We start from the raw sequence: 15968 nt of genomic DNA, 5'->3' as shown, positions 1-15968 counted from the left end.
AGATAGAAGAGTCCACTAGGGGGCAATACGCACAGTTGGGCTTTACTGTCAAGCAGTAGTCGAAGAACATATTGTTGTTCTTGCTTCCTCTAATGCCGGATCCTTGGTTTTTCTTCTTCTTTATCCTTCAGAGCGGATGTCCTGTAAATGACACGACTCAGTGCTGCCCTCTAATGTCTGGTAGCATATATCAGAGCAATTGTGCCGCGCATGTGTCGAACGCATCCATTCGCGCTCGTACGCTTGAGGTATACTTTCAAAGCTGTGCGAACACAACTGTGCGCGAGACGGAACGCGCAAAGTTAAGTATACCTGTGCCTTAAAGGCTACAGCCCTAAGCGTCAGTTGCTAGTGCGCCTCTTGAGGCCAGGAGAGTGAGGTTTGCACATTGCACAGCTACCTACCCGCTGGATACCGTTACACATGTAGCGTCTTATTCTCGATAGAACGACTATGCTAAATTGTTTGTTTGCCAGTGATTTGTTCAAAACTATTCACAAAGCCTTTGCAACTCAGTAAACACAGAACGTTTCCCAAACGTTAGCATATGGTTATATTTTGGTGAACCAATTCCTAACATTCTAGGAACGTTCTTTTTGATGATGGTGGTACTGTACCCAGTTATAGCACATGTACATCTCAGAGATGTCTGTTGTAGATCTTTTCATCTGTAAAACATCAAAATCTAATTAATATCTGCTAAACATCTTAAAAAGATCAGATTTACAAACATTCTCAATCAGAAACGTCTCAAAGACATCTGCTGATTGTCTTATGAACATCCAAAACATAGCCTAATTATTGACAAATGTCTTGTTGATGTAAAAAAAATATATAAAAATGTCTTCCGGATGTAAACACACACATCAAATAGACGTCTGGGTGATGTACATGTGCTATCAGGGTAATAACAATACGTGTAGAATGATTTTAGGCAGAAGCTATTGGTTACCATGGTATATTTTGGTAAGAAGTTTGAAAAGAAGTGAATCACTTTGTTCGTTCGAACGAACCGATTCACTAAAATGAATCAGACTTCCCAATGCGATCGTGTGCGCGCGGGTCAGCGCTGTTTATGCTCCTCTGATCTCCGACGCGCGCTCCGTGTGCACGCGCGCAGAACAGGATGATCTTGTTACATTGTAGCTCGGCGTAACTGTGCGTCATAAAGAGAAAAATCGTTTGATCCAGTCTAATAGTGCGTTTTCGAACTTTCTAATCGAATACATTCGAATTCTTTTGGACCTTGAAAACGGTTGGCGCGCGCAAAGCGGAGGAAAGAGATCTGGTTTTACGCAGCGCACGCGGGTTTCGGTGTCGGATGGTGATTCCGGATTCGGTCTTGACCATCGAGAGCCCCGTGGATGACCTTCATAACCATGTATCCGCACGGAAGACCTCAGGTACAGCAGCGTCATGAACTTTTCAGATCACAGTGACCAGCGGAGCGCAGTTCGGTGTGCTCGGGTTCCAGCGGATCGTTGAGTTCGGCGCGGCGGCCCGTTTTAATGTGCATTATGCTTGGCGTAAGGGTCTGGGTTGAGATGAGAGAATAAAGAGTTAATTACAGCGTTATGGGGGTCAGTGATTTATGCTTTGGCGCCTGGAGTCCTATTACGGTCACCAAAATGTACATGACCGTTCACACACACACACAGAGAGAGAGAGAGAGAGAGAGAGAGAGAGAGACTGGTTAAATAGATCTTTACATTTTTTTTCTGTGTTTTACTATATTTTTTTGTACATTTAAATTGGATCTAATTTTATAGGTAAATATGAATATATAATATATCAAATATAATATAAGAAAATATAAAACATTATAGACGCATGTACACTACATATATATATATATATATATATATATATATATATATATATATATATATATATATATATATATTTTTTTTTTTTTTTTGAATATTTATTCAAATGTAAAAAATATTATTAATATTATTAATATATATTTATTTATATTTATATTATTATTTATATAATAATTATTTTATTATCAATATATACAATTATAATTGTAATTTGTTCTTTTTTATTAATATTAGCTATATTTTTGTAGATTTATTATTGGGGTTCTCTCTGTCTTACAACTGTTATCAATGTTTGTTTTGAAGCTTTGGCAGTATTGTTTGTCAAACCTTAATGCCAGTTTAGCACTTGAGAGAGAGAGAGAGAGAGAGAGAGAGCGATAAGTATGATCAGCATGTACAAAAGAGGAGGAAGAGAGAAAGGGAATTATTCATTACTGAAAAGAGTAGAAGGAAATTCATGAACAGAGAGAGAGAGAGATTTGTGGGTTGAGTTTGCACTGTGTGGTAGACAGATGGGTGAATGAATGGTTTGTTCGTGTTACTGCTGCATGTTGCTGCATATAGATCCAGGCCGTCCCTCTCTCCACTGCAAATGTCATGTTCCATCACCATCACTGGGAAACACGATACCACACACAGACACACTGAGCCACACGTCAAAGCTACCTTTGCAAATGATGGCATGTTATAACAGGCCCACAGAGACCCAGTTCTGTGGTAACTTGCATCAGCTTTAATGCGAAGAATTTTAGTGTACATAATGCATGACCATATGAGAGTGTGTAAATATGGTTTGTGTGTTGTTTATATCTGTTTGTTTAGTAGACAGGATGTGGTAATAACATTATGAGTGTATGTTTTGTTGCTGCCTGCTGGGTCTCTGATGATCTGACTCCAGTGGGCAGCTTGTGTCTGCTTTGAACCCCCCCGCTATGTGATCAGATATCTGAAATCTCAGGCTCTGTGTACACCTGTCATTCCTACTTCGCAGTACATTTTGATGTCCCTATTATATATATATATATATGTATATATATATATATATATATATATATATATATTTGTATATATGTGTCACAATTGTAAAGACTGAAATGGAGATATATCTTCCTCAAGGAAGTGACATAATTTTGTGTAGGAAAACAACAGAACAAACCTTAATTATGTGATGTTTAGTGGTATTAGATGGTTTTTGTATATATATAAAAATCACTCTAAAATCATGTGGTTAGCCGAGAATTTTCCTTTTTCTTTTTTTTTTTTTTGCTCTAAATTATTTTTTTTGTTAAAGCCGCACCTAATCTGCAGATTTTAAAACCTTTGTTTTAGGTGTCAATGGTTGATTAACTGGTGATTATAATTTAGAATATTTTATTTTACTTATTTTTTTTCTGTATACTTAAAAAAATCTATTTTATATACATAAATATAAAGTTTATTAATTAATAAAAATTAGGACTGTCGATTTAACACGTTAATTAAGTGCGATTCATTTGATTAAAATAACGCTTTAAAATGCCCCCGTATTGTAATAAGGAAGATTCCTGAGAAATGCAAACTTGTAGTACCACCTGTTTACTCCAGAGGGCAGTAATTGAAACTTCAGCTGTATGAGCAACACACAGTTTATACAGTGAAGAAAACAACCAGACAGCACAAAACAAACATTCGTTACGTTCTTGCGTTCAAAACACTTGATGGAGAACTAAGTGATCTCAAGATGTGTTAAACTATATTTTTAGTGACCTAAAAATGTTATGTTTATGAGACGCACCCGAGACGCTACACAAGCATGTCTTAATGTAGATTAATTGCGTTAATTTTTTTAACGCTTTATGTTTAATAAAATTAATCACACTGAATTAACGTGTTAAATCGACAGCCCTAATATATATATATATACACTCACCTAAAGGATTATTAGGAACACATACATACTAATACTGTGTTTGACCCCCTTTTGCCTTCAGAACTGCCTTAATTCTACGTGGCATTGATTCAACAAGGTGCTGAAAGCATTCTTTAGAAATGTTGGCCCATATTGGTAGGATAGCATCTTGCAGTTGATGGAGATTTGTGGGATGCACATCCAGGGGATGAAGCTCCCGTTCCACCACATCCCAAAGATGCTCTATTGGGTTGAGATCTGGTGACTGTGGGGGCCATTTTAGTACAGTGAACTCATTGTCATGTTCAAGAAACCAATTTGAAATGATTCGAGCTTTGTGACATGGTGCATTATCCTGCTGGAAGTAGCCATCAGAGGATGGGTACAAGGTGGCCAGAAAGGGATGGACATGGTCAGAAACAATGCTCAGGTAGGCCGTGGCATTTAAACGATGCCCAATTGGCACTAAGGGGCCTAAAGTGTGCCAAGAAAACATCCCTCACACCATTACACCACCACCACCAGCCTGCACAGTGGTAACAAGGCATAATGGATCCATGTTCTCATTCTGTTTACGCCAAATTCTGACTCTACCATCTGAATGTCTCAACAGAAATCGAGACTCATCAGACCAGGCAACATTTTTCCAGTCTTCAACTGTCAAATTTTGGTGAGCTCTTGCAAATTGTGTATGAGTGATACCCGGTGGGGTCTTCTGCTGTTGTAGCCCATCCGCCTCAAGGTTGTGCGTGTTGTGGCTTCACAAATGCTTTGCTGCATACCTCGGTTGTAACGAGTGGTTATTTCAGGCAAAGTTGCTCTTCTATCAGCTTGAATCAGTCGGCCCATTCTCCTCTGACCTCTAGCATCAACAAGGCATTTTCGCCCACAGGACTGCCGCATACTGGATGTTGTTCCCTTTTCACACCATTCTTTGTAAACCCTAGAAATGGTTGTGCGTGAAAATCCCAGTAACTGAGCAGATTGTGAAATACTCAGACCGGCCCGTCTGGCACCAACAACCATGCCACGCTCAAAATGGCTTAAATCACCTTTCTTTCCCATTCTGACATTCAGTTTGGAGTTCAGGAGATTGTCTTGACCAGGACCACACCCCTAAATGCATTGAAGCAACTGCCATGTGATTGGTTGATTAGATAATTGCATTAATGAGAAATTGAACAGGTGTTCCTAATAATCCTTTAGGTGAGTGTATATATATATATATATATAATTAAATAATACAAATATTAATCCTTAGTATGTGAAATACTTCAATCTATGCATTAACATGTACTTGAAATCTAAATAGTTAGATTGAGAAGTTAGCTTAGCTTTAGTCTATATGTCAAAAGATTAAGGAAAATGTGATGAACTCTTTGAAAACCAGGTGTAAACAAAGTCTCAGACAGTAAGTAATGGCATGTGTGAGAAAGTGTCAGAATATTTATGTGTATGACTTTATGCATCCCTGTATCTTCCACCATCTGTGCTGGATTTACTGTCGTTACGGTAATGGTGTTAATGATCAAATCTCTTTAACTCACACTAACAGTCTTTCCTTTTAGCACACACACGGCATGCCAATTTAACACCTCTCAAAGGCCCATTCTTGCGTAAATACATAACTGCAGAGGCTGCAATGATGTGTGTGTGTGTGTGTGGAGGCGGTAATGCATGGTGTCAATTCTCATCCGAGCAGTATTGTGTATCGAGGCCTTAACAGTCTGCTCATCAGCACTGACGTACACTACTTCTGGAATGAGATGCTCCGAACAGATGTGCTTGTATATCCTCTCCAAACATTCACTGTTTTTGCCATCCGCAGCAGTGCATGCAGGAAGCATTGATTGGAAACACAGCAAGTTCATACGTCGCTCGCACACAAATGGCTGCAAATACATGGCTCTTGTATTTGTGCCACATGTGCTGAATATTTCAGCAGTCTACAGTTATTCACGGATCTGCGATTTTCCCTTCCCCTCCTCCCACTCTATTTCTCATCTGAAAGTGCCCTGCACAGTAAACAGTGTGAGATAGATGACTGCGTTCTTTCAGGGCTGCTGTTAGGGGAACAGGCTGTGACAATTCATGACTCTGTCACGCTGTTTTGGGTACAACGCCCTCTTGTTTCTTTGAGTCCTCGGGATAGCTGCTCATTATTCCTGCATGTGCGTATATATTTTGGCCTATATGAAAAACACTTTATGTGTATATATAGATGCATCAAACATCGGTATCAGTTGTTTAAAGCAATTATCTGCACTATCGGACATTGTCTATTTGTTTATTTACAGCATTCAGAAAGTCATAATTCAGTTTGTAAGTTAATAATGTGCTGTTTGTTTCGGTGTTTTGTTCATATTTGAGAAAAAACACACGTAGAGACATAGAGAATAAGGTTATTATTTAAAAGTCTTTTGTAGTTGTGTAATCATCAGTGATTTCAAATAAGGTAACATTAAAATAGCAGAACCACCAAACTGTCGATATCGGCAGATTTGGTTCTAAGGGTGTGTTCACACTTGGCATGTTTGGGTCAATTAAAACAAACTCTGGTGCGATTGCTCTTTTAGTGTGGTTCATCCGAACCTTGGTGCGCACCAAACAAGCAAACCGAAAAGTGGGTCTCGGTCCCCTTCCAAACAAACTCTGGTGCGGTTCGATTGATATACGAAAGCAACATGGACCAAAGACGTATAAACGGACCAAAAACAGGAAGTAACTTGCCTAATACTGACCTCAAGCATACCTGGGTCTTCTCATCATAGGAGCTATGTTGCCATTACAGTTCGGGACAGGTGTTGGAACCGCCATCCTGACAGCATATCTTCGTTTGTGTGCAACGGAGGAATTCCTGGTGCTGTTTTGACTCCTTTACACATTTTATTAACTCTTCGTTTGTTCTCAGCTGGTGATACCACCACATATACATCCAACGAGCGCATTTCGCCAGCATTGTTTTGGATGTTCGACAAGTTCTGTCAAAGAATATAAGTCATAAAAGCGTCCAATCAGGTCGTGACTTTTCCCTGATGCTTTGGTTTTGTATCGTTAGGTTCAGTGTTAAAAATGCCAGTGTGAACGCTAAACGAACCAGGACTAAATGTATCATTTTCATATTTGGTCCGGACCAAGAGAAGCGAACTATAAGTGTGAACACACCCCAAGTAATCGGATATCGGTATCGGCACACACAGTTTGTGTGGTTCTTTAGGAGCTCTTTAAAGGAAATGATTAATCCTTGCAATAATCGCGAATAGTCGAATAATCATTCTAATAATCGTTAGATTAATCGATTATCAAAATAATCGTTAGTTGCAGCCCTAATGTTAGGTGATGGTCTGGCTTCTATCAGGGGTCATATCAAGGTGAACCCCCCCCTTTGTATGGTCACTCTCCCATCTGTGTGTCAGAGCTTCAACAGTGTATATTCCCAACTTCCTGGAAAAGCATTTTTTAAATGTTTAGCTTTAGTTAGGTATTGTATCTCTTTCACAAAACTTTCTTTTAATTACACTAATGATGATTCACTGGTCATATGTTGTGTTTCAGGCTCCGCTGGTCTCTGGCCACGCCAGCATGAAATTCACAGTGCTGGAAACTCTGGACCACATAAAAGAAGAATTCCAGCTCTTCCAGGCCCAATACCACAGGTACAAAACCAGAACCATGATTTCATTTTAGGATTTATTCCAAAATTCGCAATAGTGCTCATAATATACACAAGCACACCTCAACTGCTCTGTAAAAGTATAATTTAATGGAATACTGTTTGTTTATAATTTATAATGAGTTAATAAATTGCAACAATGCCCGCACACTTATTCAGCCGAATGGGTTCCGGAAGAATTTTTCCCATTCGAGTTTTGCATAGGCTTTTCATAAAATCCTCCATAAAAGAGTTGTAAGCCAGCAACCAAAGCAACCAGAATTGAGGTAAATCACAACAGTACAAACTTTGTTTTGAGGCAAAAAAGTATTAAAGACATAAAGACAAAGGTACACGACTTTGTACTTACCGTCTTTCATGAGGGCACAAAATATGAAGCAATGCCAATGAATAAAAAAAGATGGAAATATATTTAACCATTTGTTTTAGTTTGTCGATTATAAGTATAAAAATAGAAATAAATTGCAAAATATCCTGATAAGTACAAATATATACATAGTTTAAGGGTGAAGGGAGACTGACCCAATTACATCGTTCACAGTGCGTCATGGGCAGGGCTGGACTGGTAATCTTCTGGTATGAACTGGTAATTTTCCCTGTGTGCCGATGCACTTTGGGGCTGATCAGGGGCAGACTGACCATCACGAGAACCGAGCGGGATGGTGGGTTGGCTGCGGAACGTGCCGAATGGGCCGCGATAAGCTAAAATGAGCCGCCGCGTTATGCAGAACGGACCACAAAATGGCGCCACGGTATGCAGAAAAGGATAGCGAACACCCCCCAATCAATTAAATTAATAGTACTTATTAAAATATATTTGAAGGAATATTTTGGGTTCAATAAAAGATTAGCTCAACATTTGTGGCATAACGTTGAATACCACAAAAAATTGTTTTGACCCAAAGTTACAGTGAGGCACTTACAATGGAAGTGAATGGGTTACATTTTCGGAGGTTTTAAAGGCAGAAATGTGAAGCGTTTAATTTTACCAAAGCTGTAAAGTTGTTTAAATCGTCATTTTTACAGTCATTTTTGAGATATAGGGTTTGTTTACATTATATTGTCATGGCAACAAAGATGGAAAATTGGCTTTAAATTTACATAAAAGGTTAGTAATTTTGAAGTAATTTTTCCCCTTTTTCTCCCATTTTGGCCCAATTCCCAACATGCTTTTAAGTCCTCGTAGTCGCGTAGTGATTCGACTCAATCGGTACGGCGGAGGACAAATCTAAGTTGCCTCCGCATCTGAGACCGTCAACCCATGCATCTCATCACGTAAGATGATACGCTTGTTGAGTGCGTTGCCACGGAGACATAGCGCGTGTGGAGGCTTCAAGCCATCCACAGCGGCATCCACGCTCAACTGAGAACGAACCACATTATAGCTATCACGAGGAGGTTGTGACTCTATCCTCCCTAGCAACCGGGCCAATTTGGTTGCTTAGGAGACCTAGCTGGAGTCACTCAGCATGCCCTGGGATTCGAACTAGCAAACTCCAGGGGTGGTAGCCAGCGTCTTTTACCACGGAGCTACCAGGCCCCTAAAATCATGTTAACATGCATATTGTTTATGTCTTGTGGCTATACGTTTGAAACAGTGAGTATTTTAATGTTTACGGATTGGCCCCATTCACTTCCATTGTAAGTAAGTACCTCACTGTAACCCAGATTTTTGGGTAAACCAAAATAATTTTTTTGGTAATCAATATTATGCCACAAATGCTGTCGATTGAGCTTAACTTGTATTGAACTTGGAATATCTTATGCCATTTTATGACATCAGAACACTTTTACTATATCATATCACTTCTAAGGCAATACATTTTAATGTTTGCATTACAAAACCAACAACATTTTTCATGCTTGTTCAGGCCTGATTAAATTGCACAGTAGCTAAACTGGGTCCTGTAGAGCAGATGAGTCGACACGTGAACAGAAAATGTCATAAAAGCACCACAAAATGACGTGGTTTCTTCAGCATTTGTCTTTCGTCTGACATTTCTTTTTCTGTCCCTATCGTTTAAGGAAGGTTTTGTTGATTCAGCCTTAAAAACCTCATCTGTTTAGGAGAAAATTTAACTCACTTTTAGCACCACACAGTGGACATTTAACCTCGGAACTGCCTTGAAATGTGGAATGAACCACGTAAAATAATTTAGCAAAAATATTGCCACTGTCTTGCAATGAGATCAGGTTTGAATTTACATGATTGACGAATAAAATATCAGTTGTAGTTGCACAAAGAAACTTGCTTAAAATTCACATTGTATGACTGTGATTAATATATGTTGTAGAACAAAATATGTCTCTTCTAGTAATCTTGTCAACAAACCTTGTTTTACTAATTAATCGCTAAAAACCTCTATTCTACCTCTATTGGAAATTCCAACTTTCCAAGTTGAATGGAACTCTGCATTGGATTACCTTGGCAAAGCTGATGAGATTATCAAACTCTAATGCTCTAAAATCACTCGAGCAACTAGAAACGCTTGTATTAGCTGATACAGACTAATAGCCAGCTATCCAGTTAGCCTAATCCAGATAGTCTAATTAGAAGCAATTACGAAAGCTACTGAATATCTTTCTTTAGAACTTTACTACTAAATGAGTAGTAAACATCATTGTACATTATAACATGTGATATTTTTCTGAATAACAAAGTTTATTATAAAATGTGACTACATAGTTGGAATAAAGCAGTCATTGGCTTTTCTATCTCGTGCTGGAAGGGTTGATATTTTAGCGTCCCTATTTGACCCTATTTGAGCTGCATGAGGACACGTCATATTACCTCCTTAGAAGAACTCACGGTTTGTCATTTTCTGTTTTTCAGTCTAAAGTTGGAATGTGAGAAATTGGCGAGTGAGAAAACAGAGATGCACAGGCATTATATCATGGTAAGAGTGAAAGTTACTTTAGCAACATAACTAGCCACTGACGTGTACAGTACAGGGCTACAGGGGCACAAGCACCCCCCACAAGCATCCCCCTTTGAACTATTGCCGCACCAACCCCCTCGCTTAATAACTATTGCCCCCAACCCCAGCTCAACAAGTATTGCCGCAACCTCCTACCCCACGCTCAACAACTATTACTGCAACCCCCTACTTCAAGCTCAACAACTGTTAACGCACCCCCCTACCTCACGCTGAACAATTGTTACCGCACCCCCCTACCCCACGCTGAACAATTGTTACCGCAACCCCCTGCCCCACGCTCAACAACTATTACCGCACCCCCCTACCCCACGATCATCAACTATTACCGCACCCCCCCTACCCCACGCTGAACAATTGTTACTGCACCCTCCTACCCCACGCTCAACAACTATTACCACACCCCCCTGCCCCACGCTGAAAAATTGTTACTGCACCCCCCTACCCCACGCTGAACAATTGTTACCGCACCCCCCTACCCCACGCTGAACAATTGTTACCGCACCCCCCTGCCCCACGCTGAACAATTGTTACCGCACCCCCTACCCCACGCTGAACAATTGTTACCGCACCCCCCTGCCCCACGCTGAACAATTGTTACCGCACCCCCTACCCCACGCTGAACAATTGTTACGCACCCCCTGCCCCACGCTGAACAATTGTTACCGCACCCCTACCCCAGCTGAACAATTGTTACCGCACCCCCCTGCCCCAGGCTCAACAATTGTTACCGCACCCCCCTGCCCCACGCTCAACAACTATTACCGCAACTCCCTACCCCACGCTCAACAACTATTACCACATCCCCCACCCCACGCTCATCAACTATTACCACATCCCCCTACCCCACACTCATCAACTATTACCACAACCCCCTACCCCACACTCAACAACTATTACCACATCCCCCACCCCACGCTCATCAACTATTACCACATCCCCCTACCCCACACTCATCAACTATTACCACATCCCCCTACCCCACACTCATCAACTATTACCACATCCCCTACCCCACACTCATCAACTATTACCACATCCCCTACCCCACGCTCATCAACTATTACCACATCCCCTGCCATCAACTATTACCACACCCCTACCCCACTCAACAGCTATTACCACATCCCCCTACCCCACACTCATCAACTATTACCACATCCCCCTACCCCACACTCATCAACTATTACCACATCCCCCTACCCCACGCTCATCAACTATTACCACCCCCTACCCCACTCATCAACTATTACGCATCCACCTGCCCACTCAACAACTATTACCACATCCCCCTACCCCACGCTCATCAACTATTACCACATCCCCCTACCCCACGCTCATCAACTATTACCACATCCCCCTACCCCACGCTCAACAACTATTACCACAACCCCCTACCCCACGCTCATCAACTATTACCACATCCCCCTACCCCACACTCATCAACTATTACCACATCCCCCTACCCCACACTCAACAACTATTACCACAACCCCCTACCCCACACTCAACAACTATTACCGCACCCCCCTACCCCATGCTCAACAACTATTACCACAACCCCCTACCCCACTCTCATCAACTATTACCACAACCCCCTACCCCACTCTCATCAACTATTACGCACCCCTACCCACACTCAACAACTATTACGCACCCCCACCCCACGCTCAACAACTATTACCACAACCCCCTACCCCACACTCATCAACTATTACCACAACCCCTACCCCACACTCATCAACTATTACCACACCCCCTACCCACGCTCAACAACTATTACCGCACCCCCCTACCCCACGCTCAACAACTATTACCGCACCCCCCTACCCCACGCTCAACAACTATTACCGCACCCCCCCTACCCCACGCTCAACAACTATTACCGCACCCCCCAACCCACGCTCATCAACCATTACCACACCCCCTACCCACGCTCAACAACTATTACCGCACCCCCACCCCACGCTCAACAACTATTACCACACCCCCTACCCCACACTCATCAACTATTACCACACCCCCTACCCCACGCTCAACAACTATTACCACAACCCCCTACCCCACGCTCATCAACTATTACCGCATCCCCCTACCCCACACTCATCAACTATTACCACACCCCCTACCCCGCTCATCAACTATTACCACCCCCTGCCCCGCTCACAGCTATTACCACACCCCTACCCCACTCATCAACTATTACCACATCCCCTACCCCGCTCAACAACTATTACACCCCCTACCCCAGCTCAACAACTATTACCACACCCCCTACCCCACGCTCAACAACTATTACCGCACCCCCACCCCGCTCAACAACTATTACCACGCCCCCTACCCCACCTCATCAACTATTACCACGCCCCTACCCCACGCTCAGCAACTATTACCACACCCCCTACCCCACGCTCATCAACTATTACCACACCCCCTACCCCACGCTCATCAACTATTACCACAACCCCCTACCCCACGTCTCATCAACTATTACCGCACCCCCTACCCCACGCTCAACAACTATTACCGCACCCCCTACCCCACGCTCATCAACTATTACCACACCCCCTACCCCACGCTCATCAACTATTACCGCATCCCCCTACCCCACGCTCAACAACTATTACCACAACCCCCTACCCCACTCTCATCAACTATTACTGCACCCCCCTACCCCACGCTCAACAACTATTACCACAACCCCTACCCCACTCTCATCAACTATTACCACAACCCCCTACCCCACTCTCATCAACTATTACCGCACCCCCCTACCCCACGCTCAACAACTATTACCGCACCCCCACCCCACGCTCAACAACTATTACCACAACCCCCTACCCCACACTCATCAACTATTACCACAACCCCCTACCCCACACTCATCAACTATTACCACAACCCCCTACCCCACGCTCAACAACTATTACCGCACCCCCTACCCCACGCTCAACAACTATTACCGCACCCCCCTACCCCACGCTCAACAACTATTACCGCACCCCCTACCCCACGCTCAACAACTATTACCACAACCCCTACCCCACGCTCATCAACTATTACGCACCCCCTACCCCACGCTCAACAACTATTACCACAACCCCCTACCCCACGCTCATCAACTATTACCGCACCCCCCTACCCCACGCTCAACAACTATTACCACAACCCCCTACCCCACACTTATCAACTATTACCGCACCCCCCTACCCCACGCTCAACAACTATTACCACACCCCCTACCCCACGCTCATCAACTATTACCACCCCCCTACCCCAACTATTACGCACCCCCACCCCGCTCAACAACTATTACCGCACCCCCTACCCCACGCTCAACAACTATTACCACAACCCCCTACCCCACACTCATCAACTATTACCGCACCCCCCTACCCCACGCTCAACAACTATTACCGCACCCCCCCTACCCCACGCTCAACAACTATTACCACAACCCCTACCCCACACTCATCAACTATTACCACACCCCCTACCCCGCGCTCAACAACTATTACGCACCCCCTACCCCACGCTCAACAACTATTACCACAACCCCCTACCCCACACTTATCAACTATTACTGCACCCCCCTACCCCAGGCTCAACAACTATTACCGCACCCCCCACCCCACGCTCAACAACTATTACCACAACCCCCTACCCCACACTCATCAACTATTACCACACCCCCCTACCCCACGCTCAACAACTATTACCACAACCCCCTACCCCACACTCATCAACTATTACCGCACCCCCCTACCCCACGCTCAACAACTATTACCGCACCCCCCACCCCACGCTCAACAACTATTACCACACCCCCCTACCCCACACTCATCAACTATTACCACACCCCCCTACCCCACGCTCAACAACTATTACCACAACCCCCTACCCCACACTCATTAACTATTACCGCACCCCCCTACCCCACGCTCAACAACTATTACCGCACCCCCCCTACCCTACACTCATCAACTATTACCGCACCCCCTACCCCACGCTCAACAACTATTACGGCAGATTTCTCATCATACTCTTTCCATGTCCTTTCACCCCTGTGCACGTCACCAACCCTAGCTGTGACATAAGTTACAGTACTAGTCAAATAATATGTTTTTTTTTATGATATCTGATATGTGGTATAATATACAGTGAATATACAATGAATCTTTTCACTCAAATTGTTATGGTGACATTATATTTTTGTATTAAATTAGCAAATAGAAGCATTTTCTGTAGCAGTCAGAATAATGATCCTCATAGAATAATATGAAAGACAATTTTTTTTGGTAATATATGTAAAACATTTCTGTAATTTAAGTGAATGTAACTATGATTTATGCAATGCAATTTAAGTGTAATTGAGCTGTCTGCGTTTCCCTCCACAGTATTATGAAATGTCTTACGGATTGAACATTGAAATGCAGAAACAGGTAATTCACAGAAGCTGATTTGTCATTTTCAATTTGATTTCATGACAGATCAGTGGGATCTGTGTGTAATGAGCTTTGCGCAATGAGGTGTCTTTGTCTGGGGGTATTATGGGTCTGATTAAGATTGCGCTAGATGTACAAAACACTAATTGTAGGGACAATTACACTGAAACTACACGATCAAGGGAACAATGGTGATAGATGAGGATTTTGGCTGTTTTAAGTCTTCAGTTCCTGAGATTAACTCTTTCCCCGCCAGCGTTTTTAAAAAAAAGTTGCCAGCCACCGCCAGGGTTTTTGACGATTTTCGCTAAATTTTAATGGCCCGCAGAATATTTTCTTCCATGAATATATGAAGATGCTATATATCACAATAAAGATCTGAGCCTCTGCTTTTAGGCAAAAAAAACGATTTTATTTTATCTTCATTTGTTCTTTTTTTATTGCGACTTGAACAGAGGTCGGTTTTGTCAAAAACAACATTTCAGACAAAAAGCTGAGAAAAAGGCATGTTTATGTCTGATATTTTGAGCTTCTCAATACTCCACTTCTTCATGTTTGAGACGATCGCAGTCTGTTTCTTTGATCAAAGAGTTGCGTACTCTTTCAAAACATGCGGAGGGGTCTTCATTACGTATAACACCTAAAACACGGAAACCCGGAAAATTCCGTGTTTGGCGGGGAAGCGTTTTTTCATAAAACACGGAAAATTCCGTGTTTGGCGGGGAAAGAGTTAAACCTCTAACATATGATTTTAGGCATTACATTGACATCAGAGAGGATTATTGCAATACAAGAGGCTGTGAGTTACAGTAATTTTACCATGGTTAAGGAGTTTATTGAGGGTTTTAACACCTTTAGTGGCTTTTAGCCACAACAGCAATATGATAAAAGAAAACAATGTTCAGTAATTCTACAAATGTATTGAGGATAATAATCACAGTAAACAATTCATCCACCAAGTGAAATAGTTTGTTTGAACAACTGTATATTATATTGTGAATATTGTATGTAGACTTGGCACATTAATATAATGTGAGGTCACAGGTGTGCATGTATTGTCAGTTTTACAACACTTTCAAATGTGGCTCATACAATTTCATTTCTGAGGGTAGATGTATATCGCATGTGCTGGATTCAGTATTTGTTGTGTATTTACTGTGAAGCTGGTTTTAAGCGGGACTACTTGATATGAGCTAACAC

General features: G+C 42.4%; 1 pseudogene; it reads left to right on the top strand.

Moving 5' to 3' along the window:
* The first annotated feature begins 1087 nt into the window (after positions 1–1087).
* LOC127649352 (transducin-like enhancer protein 4) overlaps positions 1088–15968 on the top strand; it is a 31003-nt pseudogene continuing 16122 nt past the window's right edge.

Source organism: Xyrauchen texanus, chromosome 9, assembly GCF_025860055.1.
Source record: "Xyrauchen texanus isolate HMW12.3.18 chromosome 9, RBS_HiC_50CHRs, whole genome shotgun sequence".
NCBI lineage: Eukaryota > Metazoa > Chordata > Actinopteri > Cypriniformes > Catostomidae > Xyrauchen > Xyrauchen texanus.
The sequence above is the reverse complement of the archived record's forward strand: the minus strand, read 5'-3'. Positions and strand labels throughout refer to the sequence as shown.